We start from the raw sequence: 24,463 nt of genomic DNA, 5'->3' as shown, positions 1-24,463 counted from the left end.
TCTCGCCGGCTTCCGTAGCTTTCGAAAAGCTTCGGCGGCTCTCGAGAGCCGGCTTGCGTCCTTGATCGCTGTTTACCGGGCACGAAGGGTCTCAGGGAGACCCCGGAGGCATTCCTAATCCCTGGAAGATCCTCCGAAATCAATGTATCCTCCTGATGAGGGACATTACACCGAGCATCGGGTCCGGCGACGTTACATGTGGAACACACGGTGTACAGGGTGTAACAAACAGAGATTAGAACCTAGTTATCCTCCACAATTTCAACGGATGATTTGACGAACAGACGGCGGATCTTTATGCAATATAAAGATTGTCTGCGTCTGTTGTGAAAAACAAGAGCTAGTTGGAAATGTATTTCTACCTCTAGTATCGATACTCTTCAATTCTTTCAAAATAAAAATTGTCTGCGTCCGTTGTAAAAAAACAAGAGCTACTTAGAAATGTCTTTCTGCACCTAGCAATTTGAGGAGGCCGAAAGTACTCTGTACCGATACTCCTCAATTCTTTCAGTCTTTCGAGCTCAAATCCAATGAGACGAGGCAGTGTTGATAAACAAAACAGCAGCGCGCGTCCTTCGGTGACTGTCCGCTTGACCTCTGTCGCACTGGAGCGGTATTTGTTTACCTTTACTGACTGGCCTCGTCCCGGAGTTAAAATTGCTTCGACCTAGCAGGGTTAACGGAGCAAAACAGATTCGGAAAAGTACAAACAGGCGCTCGATTAGTTACAATTCAATTATTACCGTCGTCGAGGTAATCGGTTACAGCCGCCGACAAAAGTCCGACCGCCCAACAGGTCCCAACGACGTGACAAAATATTCCACTCTAGAATTCAGCATACTCAATGAGGAATATTACAGAGGAACGAACGCGGCTGATATGTGTAGGTACATGTGTAGACAGGTTTGTATTATGTATAGCTCGTCGCGCTCGCGCCCACGCTCGCCGGGGCCAAGCATATGTGCACACTGTCGTGTCCACGAGCAGAACGTGTGCGCGTACTCGAGCCGTAATATATACTCGCCCCGTGTGTGCCCGCGCGCCTGTGTGCGTGCAGACGGTTTTCAGTGTACGTGCGGCGTGCACGGTGGCGCGCGGCTTCGTGGAGAGAGTGCAAGCAATTTTACGGACAACACACCCTCTCAGCGGTCGCGCAGGAGCCCCGAGTTACCGCGCTAGGGTCGAGGAGGGTAAAAAGCTGCAAAACCATCCCCCGTGGAACGCACTTACCCAATCCTACCTCCACTCAGCCGTGTGCATCCCGCACTCCTGTTAAATATGTTGCTCCACGCGAGCTGCCAGCGACGATCAAAAGTGCCGTCGCGCTCGCTTGCGTGCCACTTATTGTGGAGACAGGCTTTTTCGAGCGCTTCCAAGCCGATCCCGCGCTGCTCTCTCTCTCTCTCTCTCTCTCGCTCTCTGTTTGCCGCCGCTGAATCCGACAGAATGCCACGACGGCTGGCCAAATGGTCCACGCCACGTTCGCGAAGATTTTTTTACGCCGGGACCCGGCTGACTCCTCGCGATACCTTATCGTATATTTTAGCCACCTTGTCAGCCAGCGACCGCGAGAACGCTCAACATGATTCGTGTTTCTTCAACAGATTTCTTGCTCGTCGTTTTATTAGCTTGTTCTGAAAGACGGTCCTGTTCTCGATTAATCCGCACAATGCGAACTTAGCGTGGTTCCTTCAGCAAGCAGGTGGCCCTGTCACGAAAGAGAAAGTTGAGTCCATTATAATTATTATAATTACTATTATTGTAATTAGACTGCGGATGTTCAGGCAATTTCCAATTTTTGTGGACAAATTTTGAGGAAATAGAGTGAAATGAAATCCTATTTTTCATGGGGAGAGCCTCTGTGGATCCAAAACATTTTTTGAAAATTTCCATGAACCATAAACGCATTAAGATCCGCGGTCTAATTATAATGATTATTCTATTATAATTACCGCTTAAGTGACCATTCTCTCCTGCCCGAAGAGGCTACGACACAACGTTTCGCCACACCCTGTAGATACACAGAGGTTCGCGAGCCCTTTGCGACGCCTTTCCTCCGATACTCCAGCTCGCGTCCAAAATAAACTGACCGTGCAGAGATTTTCACGTCCAGCCGGGCTCGAATTGGGAAACGCCGGGCGGACCGTCGTGTCTCGTGGACAGGGACCGGGTGGAAGAGAAACACGGGGTGGGAGGGGAACACCTCCTGGGAGGTCCGTTTTCTTCGAGATCCTCTCGACGAGAGAGCACCGAGGCTCCGGTCCATTCACCCTCGACCAACGGCCACCGACTTTTATCCACCGGCTCGTTCGATTCGCGAGCAGCGCAAGCACCGCTCAGCCACGCGTGTGTTTTCACGTTCTGTTTATTTATTTTGTCGCGGTCTCGCTTGATTTTTTTTTTATTTTCCTCGTCTACCTCACCCGCGTCTAAACATTCTCGCCGGCCGTGATTTATTGCGTTTGCCGAAGCTTTTACCGTGCGCTGCCGCGTCGAGTTGATCCGGAGAACTTGGTTTCGGTATTAGCTCTGTTTCGTAATTCTTCTAGAGCTGTTTGCTGCTGTGGTTTTATGTGGTCTTCTACAGGGTGGTCGATTTCCTCGAAAATTGTGGACCGGTTCCACAGTTGTACGGTCTTTTCTCGATATTTGTCGCAAATACCTGGCTAATAAAGGTCACAGAACTATCCCCACTACCGCGAGGTATAGCCCACTAGAGGCCTCGGGCGTCGAGGAGTGTAAACATTATACGGGTCTGGTACGACGTTCGGCGTGGATCAAGGAATAGTGTCTCCTGGACGATATATGTCGCTGGCAAGAGCCGTGTTGTTGACATATATCGAGAAAATACTGTATTTTGTTTGACGGTGACAAGACTGTCTTGAGATGATGTCGAAAGAGTTCTAGAGGCCAGGAAAGTCGGGAACTGACAATTGTTAATCAATCAACTAGAAAACTGTACATTTCTGTGTACAGTAATCTATCTATCTGATAGTTATTGTCACATTCTTGATTCGCATTATCGAAATAACTTGACTCCAAGCGTTGCACCCCTGTTCGTCAACTCCAGGCCCCTCTTACTGCCCTGTATCTAAATTGTGGATCTTTATGCGAATATAAATTTTGATGCAGTAATTTAGAGACATTGCGTTGGGGGGATATTTTTATTCACCATTAAGGACCCTATTAGATCCCGAATAAAATAGAAAGTTTATCGACCCACGGCACCGCGGAGTAGGCCTATGTACATTTCTTTTCTTTGTTATCGCGTAGGCCATTTCTTGCTTGAAATAACCGACTACTGCAGACAATATTTTTCCTGCGAAAATATACAAATAACAAGGTATGGATAAATTAAAAATAGAGTAAAAGTATAGACCAGGGTTGGGATTTTTATCTGAATTCAGACAAGACCGTCCCCACCATAGCGCCCATTCTCCCCTCCCAGTAAGCTCCGTTACCGTGGTGCAAGGAAAACGCGAGACGCTGGTGGGGGAAGCAGGCGTTTGAGGGGCCCCTACCGTGCCCTCCACTGGCATAGACCACGTACTCCGTGACCTTCATATACGTCCAAGTACACTTCGTATTTTACACTCCGTATATTACATTTTGTGCGCTTTGTAGTTTATATTTTTGTGTGCTCTTTGTGCATATGTAGATGTTATACACCAATTCATATTTTTGCTCTATTGTCCTAGTTGGCAGCCGTCATGGTTAAAATTCATCGAAACTAGAAAAATTCTCTCAGTAAAACCAAATAAAAATTCAATTAATTTTCGCTGGTACACTTTGTCAATTCCTTCGATTTCCGAATCAAGTTGCACACAGTACACGCATAAATATTCGCAGTTTAGCCGTATGTATCATCCACAGGCATGTAACAATCACTCGAGAAGGACAATAACAATTATTCATACACAGTCGGACACGAATCACCACATTTCTAAAGTATTACATTTAAAACTGTGTCCAGCGAACGCAACGCAACAACCCCCGTCGAAAACGGTATAGCAGCATTACAAAACGTTCCGAGTGCATGAAAGCGCGACTCGTCGCGGCGGACAATGCGGAAAGCGTGTAGGGCATTTATTCTGTATTTTCCTAACGTTCTATTTGTCGCGTTGCACACACTCGAACGAAAAGAGATAAAAAGCGCTTCAAGCAGATCATCGTCGGTCCGCGCGCGCGGCTTTCATGCTGAGGAGACATCGGGCGCGACAATAAAATCGTTAAGAGTACAATGGCCATTGAGTGACGCGAAGGATAGAATGCACTCTCGATTATTCGGGCGTAGCAACGGCGGGGAGGGGCGGGAAGAGCGAACCGAGAAAAAAACCCCGGGAATTCGTCTAGAGGAAAAAATGCGGACGCTTTTATATAGTGGCCGTATTTACCGCTCGCAATTCTCCGCGAAAGTGTCGCAATTTTTAATACGCTTCTCCCAAACGACCGACCGCTCGAAATCGCAACTGCGCGCTCGCGGATGTGCCTCGCGGGGAGAGTGATTTGCGCCGGGCCGTGGGATGACACGCGAATCATACATTAGGGTTGGGAGTTTATATGTAAAGAGGGAAGGACGCGGATCGATGCTGTGTGTTGCCGCACGCCGGAATGGAGTCGTCGACTCCGCATTCAGAGCGAAACTCGAAACTGCGACGCGAACTGTTCCTCGAACTATACTTGCTCCGGCGTTTAATTAATTAGCGGCTTTCAAACAACGCGCAATTTTTACCGACGATATTTTCGGGCCAACCCTAACCTAACGTACCGATACGGCGCACAGTGTGGCGAATTGCCATTCTAGGTGGACAAAAATCATAGATCGTTTCATGCTTCTTCAAACCGATTGAAATTTTCTGTTAGGTCATGAAATGAGATTCAACATAATCTTCAAAAATAATATTTATATTGAAAAATATTATAAGAATTATAGAAACAAATATAAAAATAAATAAAAAATATAATATTAAATAAGTATAACAATAATATCTAAATATAACAATATAAAAATAATTCTTCGCTAATATCGCTGTCGCTATCAACTAAGTTCTTGTTAAAAGTAGATCTAATACATCTTTCGGTACCGAATGTGCATTTTTTTGCGGTATCACCCTATAATAATTTATGATGGAATCAGAAGTAATTAATAGCATTCCTATTAAGTCGTAGTTTGTAGATATACGCGAATTCTTCCTTGTGTGGCCAATCCTAAACCTACTTATGTCTTTTTGCGAGCTTCTTGAGCCTCTTCAGTCATGATGCCAATTGGCAATAGGCATGATTTACTTATGTCTACACTATGAAATAATAATTTGTGCACTGTAACGGGCATATAAAACCAAGGATATAAATTTAAATATAAATCTTTTGTCTCGCGAACAAATTTCTCGAAATTTAGAAAATTAATGTTGTGACCTGAAGAAAGGACAGCTAAGATATAAAAAAATCGTTCAAGAAGTTCCTTATTAATGCCTGTTATTTTCGATGTTTTTGTAAAGTTTTTGAAGAAACGTCTAGCCGTGTTACCATCATTTGTGGAGCCACTTCCACCTTCTTTCCTAGAATGCCCATTCGGTCCACCGTACGGTGTTACAAAGATTTAAAAAAATTGTGACAGGCAGGTTAGCAGATATTTGCAGCTGAATTTTGTCAGAATCCCTTCTATATAGTTTGAACTTAATGCAATAAAAATTTCAAGATGGGATCTTTGGAAACTTTCTAGTTCTGCTCTATTAACGTCAACTAACCGGCATAGAAAACTGGTACTTAAAAAATCTCTAAAAATGATTGTAGAGGACTTTATTAACGAACTTTGTGAACATCAATGTAAATATTTACTTATATTAATATAGAATATCGTGCATAGAAGCTTAAAGATTCATATTTATAGCTGTGACATAATTTTCTTTAGAACAAATATAAACTACGATTTCACCGTATTACGGTTCGGAGTTTTCACATATACTTATATCGCTATTAAATGAATTATTATGGATATAATTAGGCTCAGTAAACATTCCGAAAGAAGAATATATGAATATTATATCTATTTTCTGACATGACTTTTTTCCACCTAAAATGGCCATTCGCGACACTGTGCGGCAGCGCCCTTGCCTGTCAGAAACGCTGAAAATCTTTACACACGCATAACTTTTGAACTAATGATCTCCTAGCATTGAAACTTGGATTTTCGGCATTTTCTCGCCAAAATCTACAGGATTACATAAAGAAAAGTTAAAAATTTCTGGTTACCCGTTACAAAGTTTAGCCTGCTCATATATTATTTTAACAGTTTGAACAGCAAGGAGAAGTTTGCCACTTACAACGAAGTTTTACAGTCACAGACATTTTTACCAGGCAATTCGGAATTCGCGTGAACGGCACCGCGAATTTATCGCCGCGAAACATCCGGCTGTCGCCCGGCGAATATTCGCGTTGGCCTGTGGGATCCTTTACGCTGTTCGCCGGAAGGTTAGCACTCATTATCGCTGATAATGAGATCCACGCAACGGGTTGGAGGAACCCTTCGAGGGAGGAAATGGGGTGGAGCTTGGGAAATGAAACTTTTCCACGCGTGGGGGTCGCAAGGTGTGCCTAAAATTGGTGTGCAGTGTACACGAGATAATTATACGGTTTTTGGATAATTATGTCGTGTATAAAGAGAGCGAAACATAATTTGCGAATTCCTCCTGTGTGTGGGCATAAATAAATCTAATCACGAGAAATATTGCGTCGGGAACGTGAAAAATGTGGTCGTGGTATTGTAGGACCCTTGCCAATTTAAAGCTTCGCCAACTTTAAAGATAGAAGTGTCTGTTTTCACGTTCTCGAACTGTTTGTTAAGAATCGTTGAAGCGTCTTCCAAAAGTTTCCTTTTTTATCGCGAAGCAGAGTGAGAGCCTAAAGTCGCTTTTCTTCGTCTGAAATTTCACAAAGTCAAACTTAATCCTACAAAGTTTAACAAATTTCTCTCCGGAATCATTTCAATGTGATTTTATGAAAAAATAAAAGAAGTCTCCTGTTCCCAATGAGCTCTGAAAAGTTGACGTACGATTCTTCGTAGCAGCTTCGTTGCACTTTAAACTTAAAGTGTACCGTCGCCGCTACAGTGACTCAAAGAACGATGAAAAACAACTGAAGTTCAAAGGTCCACAATTTTTCAAATACAATTTACTTAACCTTTAATATCGCGGAGTAGCACAGTCTCCCAGGAATCATTACAGGAATTTATGTGACCCGCGAGCACCATGATACAAGTCTACCTTTACGACGAAAGAAATGATCAAACATCGTCGCCTATGACAAAATGGCGATCGATCCCCGTGGAGCATGGACGCGAATTATTTGCAGGACGAGGCGAGGAACGTGTCGCTATGCTCGCCGGGAATTAGGTCGGCAATATTATTCCAAACGATTGAAGGTTCGAGGGCGAAGGGCCGCGAGAGCCCGCCGCGCCGACTTGTCAAACGAAATTACGGAACTTTAATTTGCAGTATACTTCCTTTACGTCGGGACTCTTTCGCGAATATTTTTCGCCCCGCGGGAAATTCATATCGGAAAAGACATTAGAGCCGGAGCCGCTTTGAGATTCTGGGTCAACGAAAGCGCTAATTAACATGCAAATTGCGCGTATTAATCTTGTAAGGTTTCGTTTCCGGCCGTCAGGCAAAAACCTTTGGCGGGAGCCCCGGTAATCAAAACGCGGCGACGATTACGCGTCACCGGGCCGAATGCAAATACGCAATTCGCGGGAACGCGCTCCACCGCGATTTTCCCGTTCGGTTTGACAGTTCCGCCGAACGACATGAAGAAGCTCCGTAGATTGGTTATTCGAGCCGTCGCGTTTTTATCGATCGTTTTATTAACCCTTGTCCGCTCTGTTCGACCAATCTCGCTGGAAACAGATATTTCATTACCGACATTCCTGCGGATGGGATTTTCACATCAGTTCTGCCATTTTGCACGAACTCGGTTGATTTGTGTCTCTGAACGCGTGCATCATTGCTAGCCTGTGCCTCCAAGGCAAATTATTATTATACTGTCCATCTTCAAGCATTTATAGCACTTTCAGATTTATCAATCTCGCTTACAAATACAAGAATTGTTCAGATCGACAATAATCAAAAATGTTGCTGGGCATTTTCATCGTAAAGAACGGTTGAGGTAACCAAATCAATTTTTTATTTACAATTGTTGTTGAAATTTATAAGTCACCAGGACTGAAGGACAGAAGTTTATATTATTTTATAAGTCACCAGGACTGAAGGACACATTCAGACGGAGCACTTTGGCCGAGAGAAATTACGCCGTCGACCTCTGGGAAATATTTCAAGGTCATCAAGTGAATTTGAAAATAGTGGGGAGATTGAAACATTTTAGAAAATGTCTATACACTATTTCCAACCTATTGAAATTCTTCAAGAAAGGGTGAGAGCTTTCTATGATGTCTATCTCTCGCAGTTAATGCAGAAAATTTTGTATAAACATCTCTTCCTACAATTATTATTGAAATTTCACAATGTTGCATCGGACGAACGTCGTGTAAAATATTTGTTAAATCACCGGCACTGAAGGAGACATTCAGACGGAGCACTTTGCCCGAGGAAAATTACTTTGTCGACCTCTGTGAAATATTGCAAGGCCATCAAATGAATCTGAAAATAGTGGAGGAATTGAAAGATTTAAAAAATGTCAATATACTATTGCATCAGACGAACGTCTCGTAAAATATTTTTTAAATCAACAGAGCTGAGGGAGACATTCAGACGGAGCACGTTGGCCGAGGAAAATTACTCTGTCGACCTCTGTGAAATATTTCAAGGTCATTAAAATCAGCGAGATGTCTCCCCGATCCGTTCCAACGCGCGAGGAGCGCTGGCGGACGCGTTTTCACAGTTGGCCGTTTACCGAAATGATTTTCGCGCGCAAACGAAACGCATTAGCGGGCCGCCCGGGATTTTTTCAAAGGAGAATAACCGCGGTTGATTCTATTTACGAGATTTCCGGCGCGAGCCGCGCCGCGTCGTTCGTTGTAATGAACGCGAATTACCCGCGCGTACGAATATTTTTATAACAGCGACGCGGCCGGCCGGAATAAAGATATATAGAGGGGGCGGGCCGGGCCGGGCCGGGCCGCGCGCGGCTCTCGTTTGAATAATGGAGAAGCAAAACCTCGTAACTTTGGCCAATGTTATCTCTCAAAGCTTTGTCCCGCGGCTGCACCTCATCCAAACTCATTTTCATAATTGCGTGCCATGCATACCCCCCTTTTTCGGAGTCCTATTTCTGCCGCGTTTTTCCTACCCTCCCCACCTAGACGTCTCACCCCCTCTCCTCCACCTACCCCCTCACCCTCGGGACCCGCTCATTTTTCAGGGACACCGTCGCCGCCGCCGCGACGTTGAAACATTTTTAATCACTTTAAACTCCGCTCCGACGGACGTTAATCGCGAGCGTTATGGGAAACGTTGATCGCCGAGCGAGGATCTCGTCGTTCCCTTTGAGACATCCTCGGGGATCATCATAAGACACGTGAAAGTAATATTCAGACACTCGTTATAACAAAATATGTTTTTTAAAATCGACTTTTGATCAACCCCCAAAATTCCTGCAAACTAATGTGATTTAGTTAACACTAACCGTACCACGACCAAATGACCTGTTTCACATTTTTTAATAAAATAAAAATTATGAAATTAAAATGATGCTTCCATTAGAAATTATTAACCCTTTGCACTCGGCGCTATTTTCATTCTAAAACTAAGTTTTTCTTCCGTCTTAGAATATTTTCATTTTATTCATACGAAACTGATCCGATTTCCACATATAATACTTAAATGTTTAGTAATCTATTAAATACAAATTTTGTAATGTAACAAATATTTTGTAATATTTTTTGTAATTTTTTTGAAATAATGCCACAACCATTTCTAGTGGTGCTTCAGTGTTACCACTCGAGTGCTAAGGGTTAAATAGGTAAATTCATTTCATTTCATCAACACAGACATTTATACTAATCACAAAATTCAATTTTTTAAATTATTTTCTGCGGACATTACAAAGAAACCAACCATAAATAGAGATAAAATGAATGCTGACAAGTACAAACCTTTACCCGTCTCCGTCGCACATTTCAAGGCCATTGAAGTCATTAACGTAGCCCATTGTACGTAATTATCAATGCATTTTTGGTGGATGATTGGTGCATATCGAGGCATCCCGCCGCCATATTATTTCGTGTAATAATAATGACGATAAGTATCGGTCACGGTAAACCAGCCCCTGTTTACTTTTGTTTAAATCCGCTACCACTGCTGCACAAGCACGTCGGTGTTATGGGGGTGTTTACCTGTATCTCATTACGTCTGTGTGGATAATTAATGCTCGAGTTTATACTCACGCATATGCAGTAGTCCATAGACTGACGAGGCTCTTCAGCGGTAACTAATAATCATGGTTTGTTGCATGCTTTCGGTTAACCCTGCTACCCCTGCATTGATAATGAGAAACAAAGAACGGTCTGTTAATGACTCTTGTGTCTCTCTCTCTCGAATTTCTAGAGATTTGTAAAAAAATTGCCACTGTAATAACATAGGTGAGACTGTCAAATACATGTCTGCTGACAACGATAAAATATTTCATCTTTTTCCATGCATTTTTATGGATTAATTTATAAAGATTGCTATTAACAAAAAATATGAATCCCTCTATTAAATCGTCTTATATTAAAAATTACTTATATTATAAATAGTATAAATGCATAAAGTCTACAGTCTGATTATTAGACTGATTTTATGCATTTATGCCAAAATGGGTAAGCACAATTTAAAGCAGTGGACATATCAAGAAGGCTTAAAGGCACCAGCGTATTGGTTTTAGCTTAATAAAGTAATTAAAAGAAGCAAGAAATTTTTATTTATCTCCTGTGTCTTGCAATCAATGTAAACATTTTTTATTTTGCAGAAAGATCTGCAGTCTACTGATTATTATGTTCATATTTACTATAAGTACATACGGAACTCTAACCCTTAAAAGAAAATACAGAGATTCTACAATTTCTTCGAAAATAAAAGAATGAGATAAGACAGAAACTAAAGTAAGATCGTTCGCGAATAATATTACCAAAATTCACAGAAATGAAGAGACTGATGAAAGCAAAGAAATTCTCAAAAATTGTTAGAACACTTTAACTAGAAAAGAAAAATGTAAGAAACTGAATCAACATTACAAGGTAAGTTTGTCATCGCAAAGATTCTCATTAAAAATCGTGCCCGAACATCTTGCACCATCGCCAATCAAGAGCCTTAAAAAACGTCCGCTGCGAATAATGGCGCCTAACGAATTCGAATCGGACGCGCGAAGAAATAAACACGAGTCCCCCCTCCTCCCCCCTCGTCGGCAATCCGTGCCGAGGGGAGCCGGAGATTTTTAATCGAGTTTCGTGACATCAAAGTGCTCCTGTCATCGTTCCATCTCTGTCCCTCGAGCGCCCCTCCGCTGCCTACAAAACCGACACCGACGGGGACTCGTTTTCATGGTCCGCTCGTACCGTCGTTCATCAGCTCGTTCGCCGCTGGAAATTAATCGTCGCTTCTGAAAATAAGAGAGGCGACCCCGAAAAAATCCGTGCGGGCCACCGCGAAAGAAACTCGACACTGTTCACTATTTATGAACCCGCGCCGCCAGTCAAACCTAATTCGAATGAAAGATGAAGTGCCGCTGCGGAGAGATTGAGGATCCGGAATAACGGGGCAACCTTCGGTGAGTTTCCTCGGCGAACGAAAACATTTAAACGCGTCGCTCAATGGAGACGAGAATCGCGTGCGAACGAAACCGACTAACGCTTATTCCAAAAAAGAATGGCGATGGGCTGCTTACTTAGCTAACTTATTAACCCTTTGCACTCGAGTGGCGACTCCGAGGCTGAATCAAAATATTTCAGTATTATTAAGTTAGTTTAAATATTGTATTAAATATTGTAACATTTAAATATTGTAAGAGTAAATTGCATCAATTCCATATGCCTAAAAAAAATCGTAAACAATGGAAATATTCTAGGCCGGTAGAAATTTTTAACTATCTCAGTGAAAATAGTTCCGAGTGCAAAGGGTTAATAAATTCTGTAGTTAAAAATATATATTTTTAATTTATTGCAAGTTGCTTGGCAACCACACTGAAATAAGAAAAAAAGACCGTGTATATCTAGTACTTCATAATAATTTATCTTCCAACGATTACTTCACAGTAAATTCTTCAATTATAGGGAATTCAATTTTGAATCAACAGTTCATCTCCACGGTCATTATTTAATTATTTCTTCTGAGATTAATGTTTAAGAGAAGCTTCTAAACTCTCCTTCGTTACTTCTTCAAAGTTGCATGTTCCTGTGCAGTTCCATATCTTGAAAATTGATATTCGCCTAAATCACGTGCTCGATTTCGCGAAGATGGGAGGCAGTTTCGCGACAGATTCGCGGTCGGATTTGCCCGGAGACGGGCGACAGAATAAATCGCCGAGCTTTTCCGCGCGTCGTTTCCATTCGCGGTAAGACTTCCGTGGGCGGAAATCGTCCGCGGTCGGCGCCCGACATTTTAATTCCGCCGCGGGTGACGTAGGGCCGTTGTAAATCCATTTAGGCGGGTCGAAAAATTCGCGGGGCGGGTATCGAGCGTGTCTTCGGCCGATAGAATGACTCGCGTCCATGAAATTTTATTGCTACAATATTTCAAGCGGGGGGAGGTGGCGGACGACGCCGGTACATCGTAATACAGCGGCGCGCGGAAACTACCGTTGCCGCAGCGGTCGGTGCCCGCCATTGTGGCCGGCTCGCAATCAGTAAAGTGCCATACACCGCTATTGAAACTGCTGCTAATGAAAATTCCTGGGGACGCAAATAAAACTGACTGGTATTCAGGTATTCCAATAATTAATGAAATAAAAACTGCACGCGCCCGGCCGCGGCCGCTCCGCGCGTCATCTCGCCCCAGCGAATCCTGGCGGAACGCGCGGCGCTGCACACGGAAAAAAGGAAACCGACGGAAAATAAAAAGATACACCGCGGAAACAGGGCTCCGATTTTTACGTCGAATTGTTTGGTTCCGGGGGGGGGGGGGCAGTTGCGACGAGCGCCGGACAAAAGGAAAGTTGGCGCACCGATGTTCGTTCCGAGACAATCGCGGTGACGGATGCCCGCGTGCGTTCGCCCCTAATTAAAACGGGCAACCTATCGCGATGCGTTCTGTTTTTACGTCATTAGACGGCGCGGCTAAAAATCCCGTGGAATCGGAACGGTGCGTGCGAAACGCGCAGTCTGAACTCCGCGGTGAAGCCTCCGGCGAATTGGTCGATCGGTAGTCGAAGAGTTTAATTTGATATGAAGCAGTAATGCTGATAGTAATTCAAGATTTATGGAAAAGAATCTAACAGCATTGGAGATAGTGTTTCATTAGTGAAATAAAATCTGGCCCCTGAATTATCGATTGCACGTCGAAGGATGTCTAATCTAATTGATCGGAGTGCATCAATTATTGGAATTACCTTCGCGTTGGCTGATGTAATATTCGATCTTACGAAGTGTGGCGAAAACGTCTCAGTTCTTGCTTTTAAACACTGTAAAACTCTCTGATTCTGTTGAATTCGGTAGGAATGTTTTCAACTCACCCGGGTCCAATTTGACTCGGTATTGGACATTCAACAATTTATTTATTTATTTATCCGAATGTTTACCCGTTTAAATGTGGAATATATTGAGACAATGTACACGAAAGGTAACCTTATTGTTGCGACCTCCGATTGCAACTGATGTCACCCGATTCAGAAAATTTATTAACGAATCCTTCGTTACTGGTCCTTATAAAAACCTAGTGACATAATAATTCGCTAAATATTAATAGATTTATCACAACATTACGTTGAACATCATATTAGCACGTATTAAAAATACTTGATTTTTAAACAACTGTATCTTTGAAATTTATGAACGGTTCTCAAAAAACTTAAACTTGTTGGAATCACCGAAGCCGTCGCTTTCGAATGAGCTTAGTCTTCCGGTTTTAGAGATATCGTCGTGCAAAGACAAACATAATTTTCCCTGGTCTAGTATCTCTTTCTTCTCTCGAACACGGGGTACACCCCGCGGTAGTGGGGAAAATCCCGCGACGTTTATCATTCAGGCCTTGGCGACATATATAGAGAAATCACTGTATACATAGATAAAGCTACGATTGTTGTGCTATAGATTATATATTATATGCATTGGGTTGACTAAAAAATTCGCAGGATTTTTCTAAAGTTATTTTAACGGGAAAAAAGGAATGAATTGTTTAGTTAACCTAATACGTAAATAGTATAACGATAACTATGCAAAAGCAATGAACAATTACACTAAAGAACAGTGAAATAAAATTGAAAGAAATATTTCAGATTGATTTCTAAGAGACCATTATCCAATGCTTAAAGCAATGGATATAGAGTCATCCTCTTGCGGCAGATGAGTGCCGAAAGATTTCGCTGTGGAGCGTCCACCAACTTATTCGCAGTATAGCAGTGGCGTATAGCGGTTCGTGCAACATCCACAGATACTAGGACCGCCGCCTAAAACTCTCGGCATTGAATAGATCCCGAGTAAAGAAAAAGCTACACGAAGCCGAGGGTAGTTTTTCCTTCCATCGCGTCGGCGAGAGGGGGGTTGGCGCGCGACCCCTTAAAAGACCGGACGCGAAATAAACCTAGTTTTGATTTCAATCGGAGCCCGGGCGAATCTGGAGCATCGCGATGGCCGCAGATTTCGCAGCCCGGGGAAAAATGGAGTAACGAAATTAGAGAGTCGCCTCGTCAGGGAACGGACTCCATTGAATCAACCGATCCTCTTTCCTTCGCTCCTCGCCGTCGACCCTCGGGGTCCTCTTCGCGAACTTCTTCTCCGGCGTTTCTTCCGGTCAGCCGGCAATCTAGGAATCTATGATTCAACGGCACTCGTCCCCCGGCGTTTATCCCCGACGGACGACCGCTCTTCAAGCTGTCCGCGATCACAAAGCGGTCTCTGTTCTTAGGAAATAATGTTTTTCGCGGCGGTGCAGCGGTGTCGCCTCCCGTCCAAGCAGCTCTCGAGCCGTTAATACCTTGCAGATGCCAGATACCAGAAGGAACGAGTGCGCTCGATGAGAGCCGGGGCTGTTTTGTTCGGAAACCTCCGTCTAACAGGTGTCGAGTGATTTGACGTAGAGCTTCCCAGCCAGCAACGAGATTTGGATCGCGGGAATAGACCTCGTTACGACGACAGTCAGCTGTTAACGATAAGCTCGTCGTGTAGAGAGATGCTGGGTACCGTAGTTTCCGGATAGTGGAACCAGCTGCCGCGATGGGATTTCGTAATTAGTTGAATCCTCCTGCAAAATCTAAATTTCCCGCTGTATTCGTCAGAAACGGGGGCCTTTTTCTTCCCTCGATGCTACGTAACATTATAATTACTAGACTGCGGATATCTGTGCAATTCTCAATTTTTCTAGACAAATTTTAAGAAAGTGTGGTAAGACTTGAGAGAACGCCCCCCTTTCTTTCGACACGCGACCTACGCCATTTTATTCGTTTTGACATGCTGAACCGAAGATGTAGTTGTTATTTTGGGCGCGAATGAACAGTTTTCGAGATATTCGCGAAAAACTACCGCTACTACTACATTCGTCAATTAACATTGACGACAATCTCAGCCTATCTATATTTTATACAGAAAATACCTTTATAACAAGTTCGCCCGTTATATTGCTTGCTGGCCGCCGCGCTGAGGAGTAGAAGAGGAGTAGGCCTGTGTTGCATACGCGTCGCGGCGCGTCGTCACGGACGCGTAGGTATACGTAGGACTCGTGTAGTAGTAGCGGCAGTTTTTCGCGAATATCTCGAAAACTGTTCATTTACGCCAAAAATGACGAGTACATTTTGTTTTTAACATGCCAATACAAATAGAATGGCGTAGGTCATGTGTGGAAAGGAATGGGGATGTTTTCCCAAGTTCAGCCGAAAGAGGAATCACATAAAATTTTATTTTTAGTGGGAGTAGCCTTCGTAGATCCAAAATACATAAAGATCGTACTAAAATCTATCGTATTTTATGTTCTCGGATTTTCTGAAGATTTTTATAAGTCATAAATGCATAAAGTTCCGCAGTCTAATAATTACAATCACCCATAAAATTTAGGGTTTAGATCCAATCGTTGGAATGTAGATCTTGCAATTCTTGGAATTATGAAAGTGGTGTAAGTAAAAATTAAAAAAAAATTTATCTTTTTGCTCACTATGTATTCCGTCGATTGATTTTACTAACAATTAACCTGCGGATATTTTGCACATTACGACAAAAATAGTGAAAGCAATGAAAAATTGTTAAGAGAATTTAAAAATATCACTGTGTTAGATTGAGCTGATTGAAACATTTTTTCAACACGACCAGCACATCACTGTCAATACATCAATAATAATGTCCAGAATGAATAAAATTCCAACTAGGTTCCAATCTATGAAAAGCTTGTACAATTTGTGAAAAGTTCCACAAATCAGTAGGATTATTTTGATGTAGGTGCTGAAAGCTTCCTTGGGTCTCTTATCAAACGCAGTGGATGGTTCCTGGGAATTAAAGAGCGTCGGATAGCAAAAGTTTAATAGGAACATCAACGGGCACGTTCGACGATCCTCCTCGAGCAGAGATCGTGTTTCATACTTTCGATCGCATTCGGGGCTTTCCACATTCCGAGGGATCCTGCGTAATCCGGGGCCCCGATACTGAAGCAATTCGTGAAATATTAATTGCCTTGTCCGCGTAGATAGGACGGGAATTGTATTTCTATCTGTTGGAAACTCGGAGGGAGGCGGCCCGACTCGGCCCGGCCCGGCCCGACCCGACCCGACCTGGGCGGATCCTCGATCGCGATCAAAACCGTGAACGAAGATTGACGTTCCGCCGGGCCGGACGTGGGAAATTGCTGAAATTTTTCGTCCCCGAGCGACAGGTTTATCACGGATCCTTGTAACCGTGGCCGATTACTGGCTTTCGAAGATTTCAACCGGTGCTCCTCCGAAGGCGGAAGCTCGGCTACGTGAATTTTAATTCAGCGGAAGTTCGAACGGGGTCAGTGGCGAAACTCGGCGAATTAGTTCGTCACGAACGTTCGATAAGTTCGTCCGCATTTAAAGACTGCTCTCTCTCCGACTTCCAATATCCGGCAGACCGGTGAAAAATTAGTCATAACGTCCGCAGTGGACCGTTTCAAAGCGATATACCTTCCGTTCGAACTTCCTGGACCGACGGAAACGTTAATTCGCTCGCTCGATGTTATACACGCTTTTTATCCTTCAGACTTTGTTTATTCAAAAAAAAAAAAAAAAGGAAACAAACGTGCACCAAAATTTGTAAGGTGTTCGAACAAGACTAAAATTATTAAAGAGGTACATGGTAAAAATGAATAATTTGAAATATTTCTGAAAACAATTCGACGCTTTAGAAAATAATTACTCGGTTAAATTTTTAATTAAAAATAACACAATATTTATTGAAATAATTTTCGTCCAGTGTAAAATCTTTCCAAAAGGAATATGTTTCTTCTAAGGGTTGAAGATTAAACAAATACAAATCAAACATTTTCTAAAAACTGTACCACATATTTACATTAAAATTGGCTCATTACACATAAATATCGTACTTAAATGTCTCTTATAAATATACAATTGCGAACACTTCTGTACAACTAAACGAGCTTTGAACACATCAGGAAACACTTCAACAAAAGAGAAAGAGGAGAATACTTAAAAAATGAATGCTAATATGATGCACGAAAAATCGCATCAACTGACGACTCGTGCAAGTGTCAACAATCCCGAGGTAAGTTTTCTGACGGTAGTAGCACACCTGCGCGTTGGATCCTCTTTTATTCGCATCGCGGGCCTGTTTCGCCGCAGCCTTCGCTCCGACCATTATTCGAAACTACGTCTACGACACACCGCGCAACGAAATACATATACTTGGTTCGCAAGTGCTTTAATAAAGTCAGTGGCGCGGCGACAAAGTCCTCGAAGCGGCCGCGGAGCTGTTCGCGGTGGCTGTTCGGCCGCTTTTAAAATTTGCTCCCGTAACAAACGGCCGAGTTACACTCGTCGAAACACAGGAGCAGCCAACCAACGCTTTGAAACGTTAGAACGATCCTTCAGCGAGATTTGATTTACAAAGTATCCAGCGGGAAACAAAGTAACGCCGTAACACCGCCGCCAGGTGCGTTAATCCTTCTGATTAGAGGAGCCCCGGGTTTTCAAGAGCCCGCCGAAAATCTAACGAGCCTCGAGTTTCAGAGGGCTCGCAAAGACAGCGCAATTTGTGCTTCAAGAGCGGCATTACTGGTCAATTACCGATCAATTGGCCCGATAGCCTCTCGAACGCCGATGTGGTCATGGAACCAAGATGGCCGCGTACAGAGCACCCATGCTGGGAAATAAAATGAGCTGTGGTGTTACTAGCAAAATTTGGCAATTTTTAAAATTGATATAACTTCGTGCTAAAAAATCATAGGATGAACTACTCAGGCTCATTTTAAAGAACGAAGTTTCAGATTTTATAGTACACGGTTCAATTTTTTCCAAAATATCCCCTATTTATGGAAATTATTTTTTCCAAATATTCCCCCACCACTGGAGGCAACCTTCCATATAGGTTCCAAGCCCCCACTTCTCCCAAACCCCATAGGAGTGGGGAGAGGACTCGCATGAGGCTCGCCAGAGCCCTCTGGGCTGAGTCCAGAGTCGCCAGATCAAGACTTGTTCCCCCATGCTTTCCCCACGGCCCGGTCACGTGACGCGTTTCGTCTCTGTCGTGCGTACTCCGGTACTGGCAGAGAGGGGGTAATTTTTTCTCCTCAATTCGTGCTCCCTCCCCTCATCTGGCGACGCTGGCCACCAGTTGCCCAGGCCTGTCGTAGCGGGTGGAATTTATGATTCTTCCTGGTATTTTCTAGACTCTTCCAGGCCGATTCCCCAGGAAGGTATCGCTGGACGTCCCCAGCAATTTTTTCTCTTCGTTTGTTTTCCGCGCCGCGTCGGGAATTAAAACGTCATTGTTCCGGCCGGGATTTTTCCTGTCGGCGTTCGCTCATCCCGAATTCTGCGCGTGCCCCCGGAACGGGACTCGTTAATACGAATTGTCTACGCGTGAAACGATAGCGTCAGGTGGCAAGAGGGCGGCACGGCCACCGCCGAAGTAGCCGAGTCAGTGACGGTGATTTATAACACGGCCGGGCAAGTTTGGCAGCGGCGGTCTGTTGTAGTCAGCATGACGGCGATTCCAAGTCACGGGCGAGACCCTTTCCCAGAGTTAATAAGCAGCAAATGTGGCTGGCTCGCCGAGTTTAGGGCGTTCGGCGCGGAATCATGCTAGGGGGTTTCTCGGTCGAGGGTCAAGAGAGGTTTGTTTTGCCGTGATTGTTTTCAAACCGAGGAAGATGGATCGAGCTTTATCCCGTTGAATGCGAATGTTAGAAGCTAATAAAAATTGTATGCCCTTTAAGTCAATAAACTCCTGCAATTAAACCCTCGATTTAAGGTCACGTCTCAGAGACGTCATGGATTTGAAATTGTCAAGCTTGACTACTTTTATCCTCCCAGCAGAAACCGACATGGCATGTGACAGCAACTGAACCGTTTTACATTGAGTTTTGCAAATTATATTTTACTTTCGACCATTACGTGAGCGTCGGGCAAAATTAAATGGTACAATTTTAGTCTGGAACTTTGGAATTCAATTGTAAGGCAACCGGTTGAATAAGCTGAAAGGTTATGGATGATTTTAGAGGTAATTCTTTGAGGATTATAATAGATAGCAGAAAGAGCTGTTGGATTCACAAATTAACTCGTAGCTCTTTCTTTGTGAATTTAGTGGTTACTTATAAATAATTAGAATACATTCTACTCTTCAAAATAATATCAAAACAATATTGTAATAAATAGATTGCGAATTTTGTAGATATACGACAACAATGAGTAGGCGCAATTTAAAAGAATAGGAAGGTTAAAAAATTTTGAAAATATGGATATATTATTTCTAACTTATTGAAGTCATTATAGAAAGAAGGAAACTTCTATTTTATTTAACTTTATTTTATTTTATTATTATAATAAGTAATATTTGGTGCTTGCAATTGAACTGTCAATTCCTACATTAATAAATTCTATTAAATAATTTGGATATAATTAGACACATTAAATGTGACCTCATGCATTACATTTAGCTCAGATTATCTTGGGATCTAGGGAAGAGACTTAATCATTGAGACATTCTGTTGAATATGGATACTAGTCTACTAGTTGAATATAATTAGGTACATTAACTGTATCTTCATACATCATATTCTGCTTAGGTCATCTTGAGATGTAAGCAAGAGACTTAATTACTGATTCATCCTGTTGAACGCGAGTACCAGTCCCCAATTGCCGAAACATATTCTGAATTAATTCCAGACAACGAACGTTAATTATTGTCTTCTTCATCTCTGTCGACAACCGCAAAATGGAACCGTTCCCATTGTTGCAAAAGTCCATTCTGTGCTTCCTCTCTGTAACACATGTATTAGCATGCTTCGCTGATTTCAAAATGACTGTTGCTTTTTACTGTTGAGCTTTTCTTGAGAGATCTTGGCCTGGTTTCCAAACTGCCTTTGGCTGCATTTCATCCCTGTATAAAATTCTACACACAAGAGGCACCTTTTGCAAAATAGTTAAGAGAATATAATACATCACTAAGACTTGTTCAAACAAGGGGAAATAAATATGTTCAATTATTCCAACAATCTCGTTACACTTTGTCAATTTTCCAAACCATGCCTTTAACAAAAATTAATTATCTACAATGTTCATTGATTTAATTTTTATTGAGTCGTCACAGAGGATACAGAGATTCCAAGATTGTGGAGCAATGTATAATAAAACCATGAAATAAATTAAATACGCGAACAGACCAGTGGTCAAAAAACCCATGGAGGAGGACGTCCCATTTCCATTTTTGGGAACAAGCAGTGCATTGCAATCAAATTCGCAAACATGCAACTCGGTGTTCTCCGAAATCGCTTCCAAGATAAAACCGGGGGGATCAGTGTCGCCAGATCGAGAAAATCGAGGGGAATACAATGTACCCCCTCTCTGATGACTAGAGTAGTATGAGACACGTTGCACGTGCGCGACGGGGATTGAGTGGGACAAATGGGAGAGACGTTGCGCGTGCGCGACGGCGACGCAACAATGACAGGACATGTCGCAAGTTTTAGGTTATTACCGCGTATAGTACCTAGAAGATAGTACAATTCTAAACGCTACCGTCACCGCTAAGCGTCGCCTCAATCGCGCGCGGCACCATGCGGCTCGTCACGTGACCAGTCTACGGTCATAGTGGGGGACGTCGGAGTGTGCTCATGGTGGTGGAATGGGATAGTGGAAGGGGAAAAGGAGGAGAGGAAAAAGAGTCCAGTTTTGGACTCTTCTGGCGACAAAGTTGCCGTCCGGGGCAGAAAAATTCAAGAAAACTGCTTTCCTTTCAATTATTCAATTATTCTTTCCACTTTACGACCACTTTATTTTGGACGCAACGGAAATCGCATGCTTATGACTGGAAGGCTGGAAGGAGAAGGGGGGGGTGGCGAATTTTCGTTAAAGATCGCCGGCAACAATGAGCCGGTTCGGGAGATCGAGTCGACCCAGATTTTACAGTCGAATCTATCACGACGCGATGCTTTTCAATCGCCTGCAATCCCCGGAAAAAAAACCTTCGACCGGCAGATTATTTTTTTTTTGCGTAGCCGCCGCGGAATAAGGTCGCGGCCGCCGAAGAAGCTAAACTGTTTGCGAGATTATACGAGCGGGACTTCCGGGGAACGCTTCGGATCCCGCTAATCCGGTTTCATTCGATTCGCAATCGGATTTCAGCCCGTTTCGAGAGCCACCTCGAGCCCGGATCGAACTAATGTCAACCGGGGAAATCCTTTCTCGTGACCAACCGGCGGGAAAAAAACGATCTGCTGCTATCTCTGTCGCGGACAAGTTGGCGGGAAAAACCGGCCAACCCAGTTTCGAAGCCGATGGAACGACGATTCAACTGCGAGCGTCGACGGAAGGCCGATTTATGTACAGAGCTTTTTCGAAAGCCTCCACTATCTCTTGTTTTTTCTCGACGCTTCTCCCGTTTGCGCGTGTCGATCTTTTTGTAAAATTTTGACCAGCGACTCCGTTGATGATGCTCCGGTTTTGCTGTCGTGGGCTTAACTTCGCCTTTGGCGAACCAGAAATTTTTCACTCTTTACTATACAAAAATTAAACGCGCATAATTTTTGAACCTGGGAATTCCTCGTCTTGAAACCTAGACTTTTGACATTTTCTCGACAAGGTGATAAGGATTATGAAATAAAAAGCACAAAATTTCTGGGTTGCCGAGGTGAAGTTTAACCCTGTCGTGGCCTTAGGCCCGAGTTGCGTCCCGGTCTGGGTTGGGTTCATCTTTGATGACTTTGTACACTTAGTACACGTACAATTTATTGTACAAATTTATTCGTAGCCCTTTCTTTGTGAACTTATTGATTATTTACTAGAATACACTCTACTCTCAAAGGTATTTTCCATCTAGTAAGTAATTAATAGACTTCGGATCTTTATGCAAATTAAAAACTTTTCATCTGAATTGGAACAAACTGGGGGGAAATAAAAATTTAATTTCTTTTTGATTATGTTTAACAGATTGAAAATAATATAACAGTATCATTAAATTCTTCTAATGTTGTTACTGTTCTAAATATGGTATCTGATAGATTTAAGGTGAAACAGAAGTTACAATTGATTCACTGTGAGAGACACAAATTAATATGACTAATCGACTTATATATTAGAATTATAGTAACATTACTGTATATTCGTGACTTCGTTGACCTGTGAAAGCTTGCCCATTACAATTATAAAAATATATGCTATCATAATTGTGTTATTCACTTCAAAGGGGGAGTAGTTTGAAAACTATGCCCAGTGTGTGGCTAATTCCCAAATGGTTTGGTGGTCGTTGCCGCCGAAAAAAGATGGCACGAGTGGACGTTCAGGACAAGATAGAAGGTCAGTTGCTTCTGTCATCTCTCACGCAGCCCCTAATTAGACGGTCGAAAACGACTCTTCGAGAAGCAATTTCACGCGAGTGGAATGAACGACCGATGGTTCGGAGAGGCGGAATGGGGCGGAGATGGAGGGAAAGTGACAGAGAGAGGAGAGAGAGAGAGAGAGAGAGAGAGATGCTGGCAAAGAGAGGTAGAGGAACGCACAGCTGTGCAAAAGCGAGAGGTCGTTCAACGGCAATCACCGGGGCGTAGACTGGTCCTTCCCACGGGAGCAGAATGTCCAGTCTGTCATTCATTCAAATTAATCTCCTGAATGTTTCAACGGGCGTCGCGCGCGTCGTAAAACTCATCGGTTTATAGGCGAACAACAAAACGCCGCGACAAATTCGGGTTAATAAGTCGTATATACGCCGATTAACGAGGTCACGTGTCCTTCGATTCCGCTCGGCTCTACTGAACCCTTTCCGCGAACCACCTAATTGGCGAGACGCGCTACCGTTCATCGATACTACTCTCGGTTCCCGGCGCAGTTTTCTATTTTTGGTGTAACACCGTATCGTTCCATGCAAGTGCGAATTTAATTACTGCCCCATAAATCGCTCAACCCCGATTTTATGCAACACAGTGAACTCCTCGATATATGTCGACAACACGGGTCTTGCCAGCGTTGTATATCGTCCAGGTGACATGCCCGAGCTGTGTTGTGTTTACACTCCTTGACGTCCGAGGCCGCAAGGTGTATACCCCGCGGTAGTGGGGATAATTCCGCGACGTTTATCGTCCAGGCCTTGGCGACATATACAGAGAAATCACTGTAGCACTGTATGTTGTAACATATTGTAATATACTGCATTACACGAACCTCTACTGGACAGGTCTAATTAAAGGAAGCAACTATTGTTTCGAAATGTATCTTTATGCATTTATCGCTTATGAAAATTTTCAAAAAATGCTATAATATAAAATTCAATAGAATTTAGTACGATTTTTATTCGTTTTGGATCCACAGAGGCTGCTCCCATGAAAAATAGAATTTTATTTCATTCTACTTCCCTGAAATTTGTCTAAAAAATTGGAAATTGCATAAACATCCGCAGTCTAAAAATGATTAACAGAATTTGAGATATCTTATTGTCAACACGTTAAGATTAACAATGAGGCAAATACATAGTTTCTTAGCACCTGTATCTGCCGAAGGACGCACGAACATTTTATTTTGCATAAACTTTGCAGTTGTGAGAAACGGTAGCCAGATTCTCAATCTTAATTTAAGAATTCCAAGAATATGAAAATAATCTATTCGACGTTAAAATAACAAAACTGCGAATTCTTCCGGAAATTTCATT

The 24,463-nt window shown here is 43.1% G+C and overlaps 1 protein-coding gene across 4 annotated transcripts in view; it reads left to right on the top strand.

The window, feature by feature from the left end:
* The window catches only part of Ten-a (Teneurin-a transmembrane protein), a 1,070,822-nt gene that overhangs the window by 756,511 nt on the left and 289,848 nt on the right, over nt 1–24,463 (top strand). The window lies entirely within an intron of this gene.

The sequence above is a fragment of the Halictus rubicundus genome, chromosome 7 (genome assembly GCF_050948215.1).
Source record: "Halictus rubicundus isolate RS-2024b chromosome 7, iyHalRubi1_principal, whole genome shotgun sequence".
Classification (NCBI taxonomy): domain Eukaryota; kingdom Metazoa; phylum Arthropoda; class Insecta; order Hymenoptera; family Halictidae; genus Halictus; species Halictus rubicundus.
Note: the sequence above shows the minus strand (reverse complement) of the source record. Positions and strands in the feature narration are given on the sequence as shown.